Raw genomic sequence first — 17507 nt, forward strand, 5'->3', positions numbered from 1 at the left:
CATGAATTAATCTAAGGCTTAAATCGGGGGGGGGGAGGCACTATGACAGCTTCTGGGTTTGCTAGACTCCAGCCCTCTTCATCCCTGAATATTGACCATGGAGTACAACATCTGGAGGGCAGGAGTTTGTCTATGCCTGCTTTACTTTCTAAACTGTGGTGAGGTGGGAGCTGACATGTGATCACCTCTCCCCACTCCCCACCCCACCCCAGATTTCCAAGATGGGAATCGGAAGTCGAAGGGGGAGTCATGTGCAGGAGAGATCTGTTGCCTTCAAGTTCTGCTTGCTGGTTTTCAGAGGGATCTGACTGGCCATTCCATGCAAGCAGAAAATGCTAGATCAGATAGTCCAATCCAGCAGGGTGCTTTTTAAGTGCACGTCTCGTACAAGATAGCCACTGTGGCATGTTCATCATGCATGAATTGGGCCAAAGTTTACTGATACGCTTTTTCCAGGCATGCAATGCAATCCCCACTGTAGCCAAACGGGAGGTGAAGGTAGCAAAAGCAAGATGTGCCAAAGGGCAAGTACCAAACCAGTTCAGCTTGCAAAGCCTGTTAGAATATTTCACTTCCATCTGTAGCTAGCGGGGAGAGCCCAGAACTGGCTGGGATCCCCCCCCCCCCAACTCAAAAATATTGTGTTTTTCAAATGAATAGTGTAATTTGTGAGTTTGGACCCATCGTGAAGTCATGCCAAAGTCACATTTCACTCTGCCATCTTGATTCAGACTGGCACCCTGGCATCCAAATGGTGATGAAGTCTCCCATGCCGCAGCTCAGGAACCGGGGGTGCCAACTTGAATAAAATATTGGGAGGAGCAAGGTAAGCCCCACCCTGCAGAATCGATCACATGATGCAGTGCGCACACACCAATTGAATGGTGTCCCTGGCCTCCTCAAATGTTTTATTGGGTGGATGAAAGGACCTCAACCCCTAGGAGTTGGCTGCTGTGTCAGGAACTCTCATGTCAAATATGGCATCTCAAGAGGTCATCAAGTCTATGTCAAAGAACAGGCCAAAGTCATGTTTGGTCCACCATCTTGATTCAAAATGGCGCCTGGCATACAAACGGCTCCAAAGTCTACTACTCCACCTCAGGAACTCTTGGGCTGAGTTTGGTGACATTGTTCTTCTTATTATTACTATCATCATCATTAATATATCATCACCATCACTATTTATTTAGTCATTACCCACCCTTGACTGTAAGTTCCCAAGCCGGGTTAAAACATTGAAAATAATATTTAAAATAATTTAAAACATCTTTCAACCATAAACACATCTCAGATATTTTTTGAGATATACATCTCAAATTGGGGTGTCCAAATATTGACACAGACCCCATCCCCACCTCTGAAAACACTTGTGCCAAATTTGGCAGAGATATCAGGAGTGTGACTACGATATCTCAGGAGGTAGCTGAACCTGTAGAGAACAGACAAACCACTTTCCAAAGTTTATAAGAGAAGTGGAACGGTCCAGTGCTTGAGATGCATCACAGACAAACTCGCTGGGGCATCTGGCTGGGGATGCTTCTGAAATTCTCCTACTCAGCATTCCTTCTTGATTTTGGGGGCTTCTGGATTAACTGGCCTAAATCTTGTTTCTAAAGCAAAACCAAAGCATTCGGAGTTCTCAGTTGCTCTGAGGTTGTCGCCACCTGACTCAAGCGAAGCCTAGAATCCCTACAGTTAGGAGGATTTGGTTTAATATTCAGGGCTTTGGCTGAATCCAGTGTCCAGCCCTGCAAATAAGCATGAATGCGTAAGTAAAATGATATCTGGAGAGTCCCTGGATCAAAACTGTATTTTTTCCCGTAATTGTTCGTGGATTTTGTTGTTTATGTTTTGTTGCGTTACTTTAAAAAGCACAATTTGTGTGCACGTGTAATGTGTTGTAGCCATCTAGGATCTCCTCAGAACAGAGCCATTCAAACAGAGGGACCTATGTTAATCAAGTTCATTAATTTCATTGTGACTGCTCTGAGTAGGGCTGGCATTGGTCACAAACCATTGCATTTTTCCTCTGCTGTGCTCGTCTTGATAACCCTATGCTGTCTTCGATGCTTATGGCCTGTCGACCAAATCACCATAGACCGATTAAAAATAAGTTATTCAAAAAATTGTATGCAGCCTTGAAAGCCTATTGGCGGAAAAGCAGCAAAGAATTTACAAAGTGAAATAAATGCATCATATGCACACACATCGCAGGAAGACTCTGCCAATGGCAGCGCCCAGCACCCCAGTGCATGCTGCACATCTTCAGAGAAATGTACCATCCCATTTATACTTTTTGTGATGCAAACACACTTGATATCCAGGAGATAAGGCAATGAGTGTTTCTTATTGATGGAAGATCACCAGCCAGGATTCTGTTGCAAGAGGAAGAAGAGGAAGGGCCCCAGGAACATTGACATCCTGCTTCCTCCCTCCTTGTGGAAACCTCTATGAAGAGATTTCTGAGCTGTCATAACAGGTAAGTTGGGGGATGAGTATCTTCCATGCTACACCTATTGTGTCTGAAATACAAGTCCATTAACTGTGTCTAAGTCTCTGGAGATGTGTATCTCGTCTCCATGCATGACACCAGGATGAGTTGGCGCAAAGGCCGAATAAAACCCTCCAATGAATAAAAGTTCTAGACCTCATGGCATTCATTACCCACCCCATCTGGGACAGGGGTGAGATGATTTCCAGCACTGTTATTGCGCCTCCAGTTTGCACTGTCTGCTCCTCCTGAATTTTGGTTTAACTTGCAGGACTTTTTAAAAAATAATAATTCCAGAAAAGAAGTACAGTGGTACCTCCAGTTGTGAACTGGATCTGTTCCGGAGGTCCGGCCTGGATCCCGAGGTTTTCGCAACTGGAGGAGAAGCAGTAGACCTCTTCTGTGCATGTGCACGAGGCGAAACACTTCCAGGTTTGCCGCTTTTGCAACCTGAAGTTTACGTTACCCTCAGGTAACGTAAGCTGAGGTGCTACTGTATGCAGCCAAAGGGAAAATGCACATTGATTAAGCAGTGGACAAAAGCAATCTTGATGCAATTGTACGTTTCCAAGCACAATTCAAAGTGTTGGTGCTGACCTTTAAAGCCCTAAATGGCCTCGGTCCAGTATATCTGAAGGAGCATCTCCACCCCCATCGTTCTGCCCGGACACTGAGGTCCAGTGCCGAGGGCCTTCTGGTGGTTCCCTCGCTGTGAGAAGCCAAGTTACAGGGAACCAGGCAGAGGGCCTTCTCAGTAGTGGCACCCACCCTGTGGAACACCCTCCCACCAGATGTCAAAGAGAAAAACAACTACCAGACTTTTAGAAGACATCTGAAGGCAGCCCTGTTGAAAGTGCCCAGAGTGGCTGGGGAAACCCAGCCAGATGGGTGGGGTAAAAATATATTATTATTATTATTATTATTATTATTATTATTATTATTATTATTATTATTACTGGATGTATGACTGCATTAAGATTCTTCTACCGTGATCTTCTGTGGATGCCCATGAAACCCTCACTGATCATACACCAGACCCAAATACCCTTGATGCAACAATATGTACAATAAAATCCAGCATGACTTTTTAAAAAAGTTAATACTCAGCTAATGATCATTAATGTTGAAGAGGGGGAAAGACTGTTCGGTTAGTTCAGAACATGCTTTTGCATGCGGAAGATGCTCAGCATCACCAGGCGTGGCTGAGAAAGACCCAGGGGAGAAGTTCAATTCCCATCACATTTAAAGGTGAGACTATATAATTGGCACTTTCCAAAGCAATACAGGAACCGAAACACAGGCAACTTTCAAAATTTGCACTTCTACAAATTTTGCAATGCTGTTCGTCAGTCATGTAATATATAGGGGGGAAATGAATGAAAAGGTTTTTCCTCCTCATTTATATCACCAGAACTCATGGACATGAGTTGAATGTTGAAAGATTCACCTTTTATCATATGTGGTGGATGTGTAAGGCAATAGAAGCATTCTGGGAAATGATATATAATGAATTGGAAAAAATGTTTAGAATAACTTTCATTAAAAAAAACACAGAGGCTTTTCTATTAAGAATTGTAGGTGCCAAAATTCCAAGGGAGCAGAAATTACTTTTTATGTATGCGACAACAGCCGTGTGGATGTTGTTAATGGAAAGAAGATAAAGTCCCTACCAGAGAAGAATGGCAAATGAAGTTGTTGGACTATGCTGAAATGGCAAAACTGACCAGAAAGCTCAGGAACGTGGAAGACCAAAACTTTAATAAGGAATGGGGGAAATTTACAATTTAATCTTAAAAACCACTGTAAACTGTTGAAAACAGTTGCAGGACTGCGATAATACTTGTAATGTAACGAGAACTATGGATACAAGGGAGTTATATAAAAAAAACTTGGATTATTTTTAAAAAGATGCAGTAGAAAAGGTTTAATAACAGAACCCACAGAGGGGAAGGTCGGAAGTCCAGAGATTCGGGAGAATCTTGTAACTCTGGGTGTGTTGTGGGATGTTTTGTTGTTGTTTTTTCAAAAAAAAAATTATTGGTTTTCACAAAATTGCAAACACACAAACAAACAAACAAACATAAAGCGTAACCTTATTAAAATTAATCTTATTAACATTGTTAAGTGACTTCCTTGCATCCTTCCTCGGCGTATGGTCAAGGCCTCCCTTCAGAAACCCCTTTAACAGGGAACCCTGGTATCGCTGCTGCAAAGAGGAAGATAGACTAAAGGATTATGTGGGGAGCGGTCATTGTTCTGAAATCATCCTGAGGAGCACTGCCAGTGCAGAGCAAGTGCTGGGAATGCAGAAGTTCCTGGGTCCCATCCCTTGGCAATTGCTGATGGGAACAGCCCATGACTCCAGTGCTCTGAAGCTTGCACTAGCTGCCCATTTGCTACCAGGCCAGGTTCCCAAAATTCAAATTCAAATTCCCAAAATAGGAACTTAAGAAGCAGCCTTACACTGAATCAAACCATTGATTCATCTAGCTAAATTCTTTCTGCACTGACTGGCAGCACCTCTCCAGAGCTTCAGCCAAGATTTTCCCCCAGCCCTACCTGGAGATGTCGGGGATTGAATTTGGGACCTTCTAGATTAAAAGCAGATACTCTTACCACTGAGCTACTGTGCTCCAACACCGAGCCTCCATACCCACCAACATTTCTCCAATGAAAATAGGGACATCCTGAATAATAATAATAATAATAATAATAATAATAATAATAATAATAATAATATTTATATGCCAGCTATCTGACTGGGTTGCCCCAAACACTCTGGGTGCCTTCCAACATATATAAAAACATAATAAAACATTAAACATTTAAAAAAAATACCTATACAGGGCTGCCTTCAGATGGCTTCTAAAGGTTGTATAGTTACTTATTTCCTTGGCTCAGGGGTGGCATAATTCCATACTCTTCAACATTTCTCCAATGAAAATAGGGACGTTCTAAGGAAAACCAGGACATTCCAGGATCAAATCAGAAACTGGGACAACTTCTGTAAATACTGGACTGTCCCTGGAAAACAAGGATACTTGGAGTTTCTGAACATCATGCCATCCCCATCACCACCAGGAACTCACTCTCAGCTCAAGAAATACCCCATACTAGAAGATAAACTTATGTTTGTTTCTGCTTCTGCCATAAACCCATCAAAACGCTTCAACCGGGACACCTCAAGTTCCAGTTTCAAGAGATTGTGACGTCCCTGGGGCAGTTGCATTTCCTCTAACCGCTTTGCATGGACGCCTACCCTACCTTCCGTTGACATTTGACCTTGTGGGTGGAGCATGGGGAGCCGTCTGAATACAGAAGCTCTTCTCTGCACCTCTGGAAGTTATTATGAAGAAACACAAGATGGATGGTGTCAACAGGATAAGGCTTCCTGGTCACCAAATGTCAGCAGGGCAACAATGCAGCCGAACAGGAAATGCAAAAGGTCAGGTTACGCATGGCAGTGGGTTCCAGCTGCTCATAAAACCATCGTTCCCCAGGAGTGAACACACACAGTTTCTACAAGATGAAGGTCTTCCAGAGCATGGTAAGAATTTTCCCCTCATTTCCTAAACCCAAAGCAGCATGTTTCCTTTCCACTTTTAAGCATTAGTATTGTGTTGAGATGGACAATTATGTACAACATTAACCGTCCATAGTAAGAGGAGTGAAAGAGAAGGCAAGCAAAATATCAAAGACGGGGATGGGAAGCAGGGAATTGTCCCATTTTCCTCCCTCTGTCGTGATACTATAACTCAACATCCATTGGTCAGAATGAGAAGTCCACTTCCTGGAAAATTCAGCAGATCTCTCCTTCCATCTACGCTGTGTTAATTCTTCTTCTTATCTGTTGTCTCCCTTCAGCTCCTTGGTGTGCTCTTGGCTCTGTCCCTCACAGGTAAGTGTCCACATCCCCCTTGTGAGGTTTTGATCCAGCCATTGGGGAGGGAGCAGGTGTGACTAGAGACACAGGAAGCTCCCTTATATTGAGTCAGACCACTGGTCCATCTAGCTCAGCGTTGTCTACACTAACTGGCTGCTGCTCTCCAGGGTTTGAGACTGAAATCTCTCCCAGCCCTACCTGCAGATGCTGAGGATTGAATATGGGAACATCTGTAGGCAAATAAGATGCTCTACCACTGACCTGCGGCCCTTGATCAAATGCATAACAAGGTTAGACTACAAAAATATTAGACTAGGTCAAAAATATGCCTCAGCCTGCATGTCGAAAGGGGACGCTAATCACTCAGTCTTCATAACAGTGGATGACCATCTCTTTATTAATACAGAAACTTAAGGGGAAATCTGAAAGGTAAGGTAAAGGACCCCTGGACAGTTAAGTCCAGTCAAAGGCAACTATGGGGTTCGGCGCTCATCTCGTTTTCAGGCTGAGGGAGCCAGCGTTTGTTCACAGACAGCTTTCTGGGTCATGTGGCCAGCATGACTAAACTGCTTCTGGCACAATGGAACACTGTGATGCAAACCAGAGTGCACGGAAACGCCATTTACCTTCCCGCCGGAGTGGTACCTATTTATCTACTTGCACTGCATGCTATCAAACTGATAGGTTGGTAGGAACTTGGACAGAGCAATAGTAGCTCACCCCGTCGCGGGGATTCAAACCACCTACCTTCTGATCGGCAAGCCCAAGAGGCTCAGTGCTTTAGACCACAGTGCCACCCGTGTCCCTCTTGGAAATGTACCTCTGGTTCGACTATAAGCTAAATGTTCAAGTTCTGGGAGGAACTATTTGTTGACTGTTTATTATTATTATTATTATTATTGCAAATTTATTAAGGAACGTGTGAAGTGGGGAGGGGGACAGAATAAAAACAAAATGGTTAGCTCACAAACCACCCCCACCCCACCCCGGAGCCAAGTTCTGAGCCCAGATGTGTGCCTGGGAAAATTCACCAGAAATGTTTTCGAGGGGAAGACAATGAGGTGCTGTGGTGGTGGGCTGAAGCCAAGGAGACCCCACCTCAAATCTCGATTGAGCCATTCATAGTCTTCACTGAGAGACCCTGGACTACTCAACAGCTCTCTGTCCATGAGTTCTGCCCCTTAGGCCATACTGGGCGAGACAGACCATCTTGGTATTAAAAAGAGAAGGAGAAGGAGAAGAAGAAGCAAAGGGAAAGTTTTCCTCCCATTGCAAATATATTATTATTATTATTATCATCATCATCATCATATCCCATCTTTCCTCCTAGGAGCTCAAAGTGGCTTCCATGGTCCTCCCTCCCACCCAATTTTATATTCACGCCAACCCGGTGAGATAGGTTAGGCTGAGAGGCTGTGGCTGACCTAAGGTCACCTTTTGAGCTTCACGGCCAACTGGCAATTTGAACCCTGGCCTCCTGGGTCCTAGTACTTCCCTTCATCCATCAAGGGGGTAAAGGGTTACAGACCAGCCTTTCAATTCCACCTCCGATGTCAGAGTCTGTCTCAACAGCCCCATCTCCCCACCTGCAGCTTACTTCAGAAAAGCCTTCTCTGTAATGACTAGTTGTACACATGGAGTCTCATCTAGTTAAGCCCCAAGTTTCTGCATCACTTCCAGTCTAAACCAGTGGTGACCTGCTGCTTCTTTTCTTTAGGTGCTCAGGAGGTTAAACAACCCCCTGCAAAAGGTCAGTAATTTTCCTTTTCTCTTTCTGTTTCTTGGCTACAAACACAGATGCACAAACCGGATAGTTCAAGCTCCTCTTGTATTGGGGAATTGGAGCTTGAGACATCCTGGGGGAGGGGTGGATGTGGTTTTTCAGAGGCGCCTCTGGCTGGTGGGCTGGTGGGCAGGTTCATTTATTTTCAATATTTATGAATAACTCCCAAAAACCTTTCTGGTCTATGGTTAAAAAAAATAATTATTCTAACTTTAAATGATCATTCTAATTTGTAAATTTAAAAAATATTTATCATTACTTATATTAACAGGATATTGGTATTTTATTGGTAATGTGCATTTTATATTTTATGTAATCTGCTTAGAGGTATTGATAATTAAGCCTATATAAGGTGAAGGTAAAGGGAGCCCTGACCATTAGGTCTAGTCGTGGACGACTCTCGGGTTGCGGCGCTCATCTCGCTTTACTGGCCGAGGGAGCCGGCATACAACTTCCGGGTCATGTGGCCAGCATGACTAAGCCGCTTCTGGCAAACTAGAGCAGCGCACGGAAATGCCGTTTACCTTCCCGCCGGAGTGGTACCTATTTATCTACTTGCACTTTGACGTGTTTTCGAACTGCTAGGTTGGCAGGAGCAGGGACCGAGCAATGGGAGCTCACCCAGTTGCAGGGATTCGAACTGCCAACCTTCTGATTGGCAAGTCCTAGGCTCTGTGGTTTAATCCTCAGAGCTGGCTTAATTATCAAAACCTCTAAGCAGATTGCATAAAATATAAAAGGCACATTACCAATAAAATCACACACACACATACATGTTTGCTTAAAACTTTTCAAAATAAAATATGCTGGTTAAAAATATTTTTATTTTGAAAATTATGCAGGTTTAAAAATTATGCATTATAAATTACATATTGAAACTCAAGTCTGGGTAGACTTTAATCCAATATGTGTCCAGTGGGAGGAAAGGAGAAAGAAGGACAGATGAAAGCCTCTGCCTGCATTTCGGTGCCCCCTACCCTGCCACCAACTCCATGTTTAATTAGGATTTCAATCTCTGATTAAACATGCAGTTCCCCGACCATCCCTCCTTTTGACAGTCCTGGATCATGCCGGGTGGATTCAACCCACTGTGCTGCGATCTGCCTCAACCCACTCTGAGGAAATTCCAAATGATTTGGGATCTGGGGTTTGTTGCGAGCCAAGTGCCTGGTGCTAATATAGGAAGAGCTCTGCTGGGTCCCATCTAGACCAGCATCCTGTTCCCACAGTGGCCAAATGGATGCCTCTGGGAAGTCCTCAAGCAGGACCAGAGTGAGGCAGTAGCTCTCCCCGCTTGCGATTCCAGGCAGCTGATATTCTAAAGCATATACAGTCTCCAGCAGTGGAGGCAGAACCTCCTCATCATGTGGGAATGAAAGAAAGCACGGGTGATTTAATCTGAGAGCTGCCCAAGCCATTAAGCGATTTACAATCAATAACATGCCGCTGTAATTTGGTGAGCTCTCTGGCAAAAACAGCTGAATATATAGCTCTGATGCAGGAGGTTGGATGAGGTGATTCCTTTCTATGGGTGTAGCCGGGGGGGGGGGGCAATACAAATCAATACAAAACAATACAAATCAATTCAAATCTGAAGTTCTGCCCCTCAACAAAAGCCTACCCCCCTAACAAAAACTTGCCCCCCCCAAAAAAAAATCTTGGCTATGCCCATGGCCCCTTCCAACTCTACAATTCTATGATTCTATATTGCAGCATTTAAAAAAAAAATAGTTGTGACTTTCCAGCATTCTTATTTCTTTGAAGGGAAGACCAAAGGCAACTGCTTCCTTTGAAAGTCGGTTTTTCTTTACTCTCCCCCCCCCCCGCACCTCTTTTGCAGAATGCAAGACCCGTTGGTTTGACCGTGACAATCCTTCCGGTACTGGGGACTACGAACTCCTGTCCCAGTTCTGGGATGAAAATCCCCACATCATCTGCCCCCAGCCGCTTGCAATTGAAGTCCAGACAGTGGATGGGATTCCAGCGTCTGAGACTGGGCAGAAGTTTTCTGTGTGAGATTCCATGTGTGAGATTCTATGGGTTCCTTAGCCGGGTTCTTTCCTTGGCCCATCCCTGACACCCTGTTCTTCCCTGTGTTCCCAACAGGAATGATGCCACCAGTGGCTTTGCTTGTATCAATGCCCAGCAAGAAAAGGGCAAGTCATGCCGTGACTATCAAGTGCGCTTCATTTGCCCCGAAGCCTACTGTCCTACTGGTGAGCATTTCCACAGTTCTGTTACCAATACCATAACTACTTATAAGGACTGCCGTGTATTTATTTAGGGATCTGATTCAAGGTGAATATTGGGGGCCTGTGCACACTCATAATAGACTGTTATGAGTTTTGGGGGGGAGAGAGTCAGTCTGGATAGTGCCCTAAGTCTCTTCCAATTATTGGGATCCTGCACCTGTGGGTATAGAATGTATACTAGCAAGTTTGCCAATCTGGTTCCTGTCTCAAGGTAATGGCTTTGGCTGACGATGTATCATGATTTAGCATATCCAAAGAAGTTGCTCTGTGCCATGGAACAAATGGGGGACCTTTCTCCCACCCTCTGACCTGGCTGGTACTTAGGAGAACAAAAGCCAGAGTTGTTGTGTGAGAGAGTGAAAAACCTGAGCCCTGAATGCTGGAAGCTGGAGGACACAGAGATATGACTTGCTCATTGCTGGGCTTTGGGGCTCCCCTGGAAACCTAATAGGAATCTGATGGGTCGTTAGTGCTATGAGCCCATGCATCCAATGCTCAGGATGTATACATGTATAAATAAAGCGTATATCCTAGAGACACCCCAGTCTCCACTGACCTTCGTTTCAAGGAGACCAAACCCCGGCTAAGCACTGGAACCCACTTGGAGATTGGGGTAGCATGTAACAATATATATTGGTCCAGGGTGGGGAGGAGGCTAGAGTTCCATCAGATCCTTCTCCTTCTGTCTTGACTACAAATGGGAGTCCAAAGGATAAGACAGGTGCCTGAGGGCTTAGTCATAAGGGTAAGGTGCTTGGGCGTTGCTGTGTTATGTTCCCAAGTATTTTGCAAATGCTTGCTTGCTTGCTTGGGCACATAGCACATCTCTTCCTGAAGGCCAAGACAGAATCACATGAAAACCAAAGCCAGTCCCCCAACCAAATGACCTAGAAGAAATGCCAGAAAAATATTACAGAATTGCATCATATTCAAGTATCCCTGAAATCTCCCCATGGTTGCAGGCTTAGTCCAGAACGAAAATGTTTCAAGGTTGAGGGCATAGACAAAAGAGAGAGGAAATCTTCTCACACTGCATAGTTCAACTGTGCTCCCACAAGATGTAGTGATGGCCACCAACTTGGAAGGCTTTAAAATAGACTATCAATGGCTGCTAGCCACAAAAATTGCCTCTGAAGACCAGTTGTTGGACATCACAAGTGAGGAGAGTGGCTGCTGCACTCTGGTCCTGATTCCAGGTTTCCCATAGGCACACTGGAGAGCCAGTGTGGTGTAGTGGTTAAGATCAATAGACTCGTAATCTGGTGAACCAGGTTCACTTCCCTGCTCCTCCACATGCAGCTGCTGGGTGACCTTGGGCCAGTCACACTTCTTTGAAGTCTCTTAGCCCCACTCACCTCACAGAGTGTTTGTTGTGGGGGAGGAAGGGAAAGGAGAATGTTAGCTGCTTTTGAGATTCCCTAGGGTAGTGATAAAGCGGGCTATCAAATCCAAATTCTTCCTCTTCTTCTCTTCATCTGTTTGGCCAATGTGAGAACAGGATACTGGACTAGATTGGCCAATGACTTTTTCAAGCAGGTTCTTCTGATATTCTTAAAGCCTGTCTAAGCAGGTGGCTGTCAGAAAGCCTTTGAAAGGTTCTCCATATTAGCATGCCTTTTAGTGTCACACTGTCACAGCTGATTATAGAAACTTTCCTCATATCAATTAGATTAGCTCCAGGCATGAGATTGTGAAGCATGGCCACTACCACCCATTTTACGTTGGTACATGGTGCACAAACAAACCTAACAGCACTCCCTCAAGCCAAATATACCAATAATGAGCAGCAACCTACAGTACAGATTTCAATACCTATCATTACCAATTCAAACTCCTCAGGAGGGGATGCTTATGGAATAAGTACAAAGAACTGGTTGGGGTTGGGAGATAATGTACAGGTTGAAATGTGCCACAGGTTAAAAACAAACAGAGGAATCGACAAAGTGTTTTAGTAAATGGAATGCAAGCAAGCAAGCTGTGTTCTTTCTCCTTATAGCCTCCAGCTCTCCAGCAACATTGACACCAGAGACTTTACCTCCTGCTCAGACCTTTCACCCTGAACCAGAGCCAACCCCCAGTGCTGAGGGTCAGAAGGGAGGTAATAATGGAAACAGGGACGTCAAATCAACTGGTTGGGATCTGTTGCCATTTTAGTCATCCAGCATATGGCTTCCGGGAGGTGGAAAGAACTTCTGGGTGGAGATATCACCCAACTGCATCTTCTTTGGGTAGTGGACTGCACTGGACACTCACAATATTATTTGTTATATTTGCTAAATTTACTAATATAAAAACCTGGAGTAGATTGAAATAAGTGGGCTTTCCTTCATTTGGGCACAGAGAAATGTCTTCAGCTGCCACTCCCATGTCCGCTCCCAAATTTCATTTCTGAATTCTCTCTTCAGTCCCCAGTCCCCAGGCTCCACTGGGACCAGAGACGACTTTACCTCCAGTCCAGACACCTCAGCCTGGACCAGAACAAACCACCAGTGCCGAGAGTCAGAAAGGAGGTAAGAACAGGGAAAAGATATGGCAAGGCACAGACTCATTTGGGCTCGGCTACTCTTGTGTCATGTAGAATATAGCACAGTCCTCAGTTTTGAGTTAAGATAGAAATTACTGCATAGAATCACCATCTGGTTCCATTTATTTTGGAAGACAGACCTTACTGGGCACTTAATGTCCTTTGTGATATATGCTTGTTGCAAATATAGATACCTTGCAGGAGAGGGGGGAAACCATCAATGGGTCAAAAATCCCCATGGAGAAATGTATGCTTCTGATATGACTGTGGTTACACCACAAGTTTCACTTCTGACATTTCTTATCAGCCCCAAGCCCCCAGGCTCCATTGAGACCGGAGACGACTTTACCTCCAGTCCAGACACCTCACCTTGGACCAGAACAAACCACCATTCTGAAGGGAGGTAGGAATGGAAACTGGTTGGGATCTGTTGCCATTTTAGTTGTCTAGAACAGTTGTTCCTAATTAGCTAAATACTGCAGGCCCCCTGTTTTTGAAAAGCCAAGCCATGCACCCCATGCTTTTGAAATTTTTGATATCTCTATAGTAGCTTTTGTTATGTGAATGGTGCCACAGACCACCTGGGTGGGTTATGCAGACCCCCTGGGGTCCGCAGATCACCAATTGGGAACCACTGATCACACATATTGTGTGTTCCCCACATCTAATAGGTGATTAGAATTTCTGAGAAGAGATGCCACCCAACTGCATTTTCTTTGGGTGGTAGACTGCACTGAACACCCACAATGTCCTTTGTGATATTTGGTTAATTTACAAATATAAATGTCAAGAATGAATTGAAGCAAATGGGCATTCCTTCAAGGAGGCACAGAACCCCACAGTTCAGCTACCACTCCCAAGTCTGCACCCCAAGTTTAATCTCCGAACTCTTTCTTCAGAGCCTACTCCCCAGGTTCCATTAAGACCAGAAACGACATTCCCTCCAGCCCAGACACCACACCTTGGACCAGAACAAACCACCATTCTGAAGGGAGGTAGGAATGGAAACAGAGATGTCTAATCAACTGGTTGGGAACTGTTTGCCATTTGAGTCACCTAGAACAATAATCTCTGAACTCTTTATTCAGCTCCCACTCCACAGGTTCCATTGAGACCGGAGACAACTTTACCTCCAGTCCAGACGCCTCACCCTGGACCAGAACAAACCACCATTCTGAAGGAAGGTAGGAATAAAACATAGATGTCTAATCAACTGGTTGGGATCTATTGCCATTTGAGTCTTCTAGAACAATAATTTCTGAACTCTTTATTCAGCTCCCACTCCACAGGTTCCATTGAGACCGGAGACAACTTTACCTCCAGTCCAGACGCCTCACCCTGGACCAGAACAAACCACCATTCTGAAGGGAGGTAGGTATGATGGAAAAGTTTGTTTTTCTGGGCAGGTTGGGTTACCAAGTGTTTTCTTTTTCTTTTTCCCTGCCCGCAAACAGTTAATGAATGGCAGCTTCTCATTGGCCGGGGTTCCAAGAGAGGGAGTTGAAAAGGAGAGGATTTGGAGAAACAGGTTTTAGGTTGGGAGACAGGTTTCAGTTTGGGAGATAGGGAGTGAGAAGAGAAAGAGTTGGTTCTGGGTAGAAACATCCACTCTGAGGAATATATCAAAAGCTACAGAATGGAGTCTATGAGTTTAGTGTGAAGGACAGTGTATGGTGTCCCGTGAGAGTAATAGGCCAAGAATTAACTGGGAAGCTGAGGCTGAGCCAGGAGAAGTAGAAGCTGGAATGATACCATCTACTTAAGTCTCATTCCAGTCAGGAGGGGAGAGATTCTGCTACAAAAAGGGAATACTCCCAAACCAGTTAAGAGGGGTGTGGTGATCCCTTGGGTCTGTTGCTTGGAGTACCTCAGCAGCAGGGTTGTCAAAGGGGTGTGTAACTGACAAGAAGTACCACCTTGTTTAAGAACCAAGGTATTAAGCGGCAACAGCTGTGCAACTGAGAAAGAACTGAAGTCAAATAACTGGAAATAAGCTGAACATTTACCCTTTAGTCTAAAAACCTGGAAGATCTACCTGAAGCGAAGTAACTGAACATAAGCAACTGAAGTTTAAAGCAAGCTGTGCTTGATCAGAAGTCCATAACAACACTTAGGTTTAGTATAAATATTATTAGGTGAACGGTTTCCTGAAATAACATTATAACCAGAAGTGTCCTTTGTTTAATAAAATATTTCTTGTTTATTTGATCAAATCCTACCTGAGACTCCAAATCATAAAGTTTTCCCTCACACAAGTCCCCCACTAGATAATATGGGGTAATCTGTAGAAATTCATGTAACTGGTGTACTGTGAGATGGTTGCATTATATTTACATGAGGGCAAGCCCAAGGGGCGGAAATGTCATTGCACCGTTACAGTAGGAATAGAAAAAGAGATGTCTAATCAACTGGTTGGGATCTGTTGCCATTTGAGTCATCTAGAACAGTTGTTCCTAATTAGCTAATACTGCAGGCCCTCTGTTTTTCAAAAGCCAAGCCATGCACCCCGTGCTTTTGAACATTTTGATATCTCTGTAGAAGTTTTTGTTATGTGAATGGTGCCACAGACCCTGAGTGTCCACAGATCACCAATTGGGAACCACTGATCTAGAGTATTGTGTTTTCCCCACGTCTAAGAGGTGGCTAGAATTTCTAGGTAGAGATGCCACCTAACTGCATTTCCTTTGGGTGGTAGACTGCACTGAACACCCACAATGTCCTTTGTGTTATTTGCTTAATTTACAAATATAAATGTCAAGAATGAATTGAATCAAGTGGGCATTCCTTCAAGGAGGCACAGAAGCCCACAGAGAAATGTCTTCAGCTGCTACTCTCAAGTCTGCACCACAAGTTTAATCTCTGAACTCTTTCTTCAGAGCCCACTCCCCAGGTTCCATTGAGACCGGAGACAACTTTACCTCCAGTCCAGACGCCTCACCTTGGACCAGAACAAACCACCATTCTGAAGGGAGGTAGGAATGGAAGCAGAGATGTCTAATCAACTGTAGGGTTCTGTTTCCCATTTGAGTCATCTAGAACAATAATCTCTGAACTCTTTCTTCAGAGCCCACGCCCCAGGTTCCATTGAGACCAGAGACAACTTTACCTCCAGTCCAGACGCCTCACCCTGGACCAGAACAAACCACTATTCTGAAGGGAGGTAGGAATGGAAACAGAGGTGTCTAATCAACTGGTTGGGATCTGTTGCCATTTGAGTCTTCTAGAATAGTAGTTCATAATTAGCTAAGTGCTGCTGGCCCTCTGTTTTTCAAAAGCCAAGCCATGCACCCTATGCTTTTGAAATTTTGACATACCGGTACCTATTGTAGTTTTTGTTATGTGAATGGTGCCACAGACGCCCCGGGGTGGGTTATGCAGACCCCCCCCCCAGGGTTCTCAGCTCATCAATTGGGAACCACTGATCTATAATATTGTGTGTTCCCCACGTCTAAGAGGTGACTAGAATTTCTGGAAGAGATGCCACCCAACTGCATTTTCTTTGGGTGGTAGACTGCACTGAACACCCACAATGTCCTTTGTGATATTTGGTTAATTTACAAATATAAATATCAAGAATGAATTGAAGCAAATGAGCATTCCTTCAAGGAGGCACAGAACCCCACAGTTCAGCTACCACTCCCAAGTCTGCACCCCAAGTTTAATCTCTGAACTCTTTCTTCAGAGCCTACTCCCCAGGTTCCATTAAGACCAGAAACGACATTCCCTCCAGCCCAGACACCTCACCTTGGACCAGAACAAACCACCATTCTGAAGGGAGGTAGGAATGGAAACAGAGATGTCTAATCAACTGTTGGGATCTGTTGCCATTTGAGTCATCTAGAACAATAATCTTTGAACTCTTTCTTCAGAGCCCACCCCACAGGTTCCATTGAGACCAGAAACAACGTTTCCTCCAGCCCAGACACCTCACCTTGGACCAGAGCAAACCACAAGTGCTGAAGGTCAGAAAGGAGGTAAGAAAAAGGGAAAGAGATGGCAAGGCACAGACTTAATTTAGCTCTGTTGATGTGTCATGTAGAATATTGAAGAGTCCTCACTTTTGAGTTGATATAGGAATTTCTGCGTAGAGGTACCTGGTTCCATTTCCTTTGGATGACAGGGCTTCCTGGACACTCAACATCCTTTCTGATATTTGTTTGATTTGCAAATATAGACACCTGTCACAAGTGGAGGAAAACAGGCTGGCCTTTCATGGGTCAAAAATCCCCATGGAGAAATATATGCATCTGATACTACTAAGGCTGAACCACAAGTTTCACCTATGGCATTTTTCTTCAGCCTCCACTCCCCACGTTCCATTAAGACCAGAAACTACTTTACCTTCAGCCCAGACCCCTCACCTTGGACCAGAACAAACCACCACTCCAGGGGGTCAGAAGGGGGGTAAGAAGAGGAGAAAGAGGTGGCTAATCAGACCCAGTTGGGCTCTGCTGATGTTTGCATGATCTGGATTGAATCTAGATTCAGACCTCACCATCTAGTCCAGCTTCCTGTTTCCACCCTGGCTAACCATATACCCCTGGGAAACCCACATGCCTCACTCCCCCCCCCCC

The 17507-nt window shown here is 44.6% G+C and overlaps 1 long non-coding RNA gene across 1 annotated transcript; it reads left to right on the plus strand.

Moving 5' to 3' along the window:
* The first annotated feature begins 14029 nt into the window (after positions 1–14029).
* Positions 14030–16697, plus strand: LOC310683441. The gene is made up of 5 exons (XR_014514419.1): positions 14030–14117; positions 14209–14304; positions 15810–15905; positions 15998–16093; positions 16616–16697. It is a non-coding gene; the product is annotated as an uncharacterized lncRNA (long non-coding RNA).
* The last annotated feature ends 810 nt before the right edge of the window (positions 16698–17507 follow it).

Source organism: Podarcis tiliguerta (genome assembly GCF_965153285.1).
Source record: "Podarcis tiliguerta genome assembly, chromosome: 8".
NCBI classification, from domain to species: domain Eukaryota; kingdom Metazoa; phylum Chordata; class Lepidosauria; order Squamata; family Lacertidae; genus Podarcis; species Podarcis tiliguerta.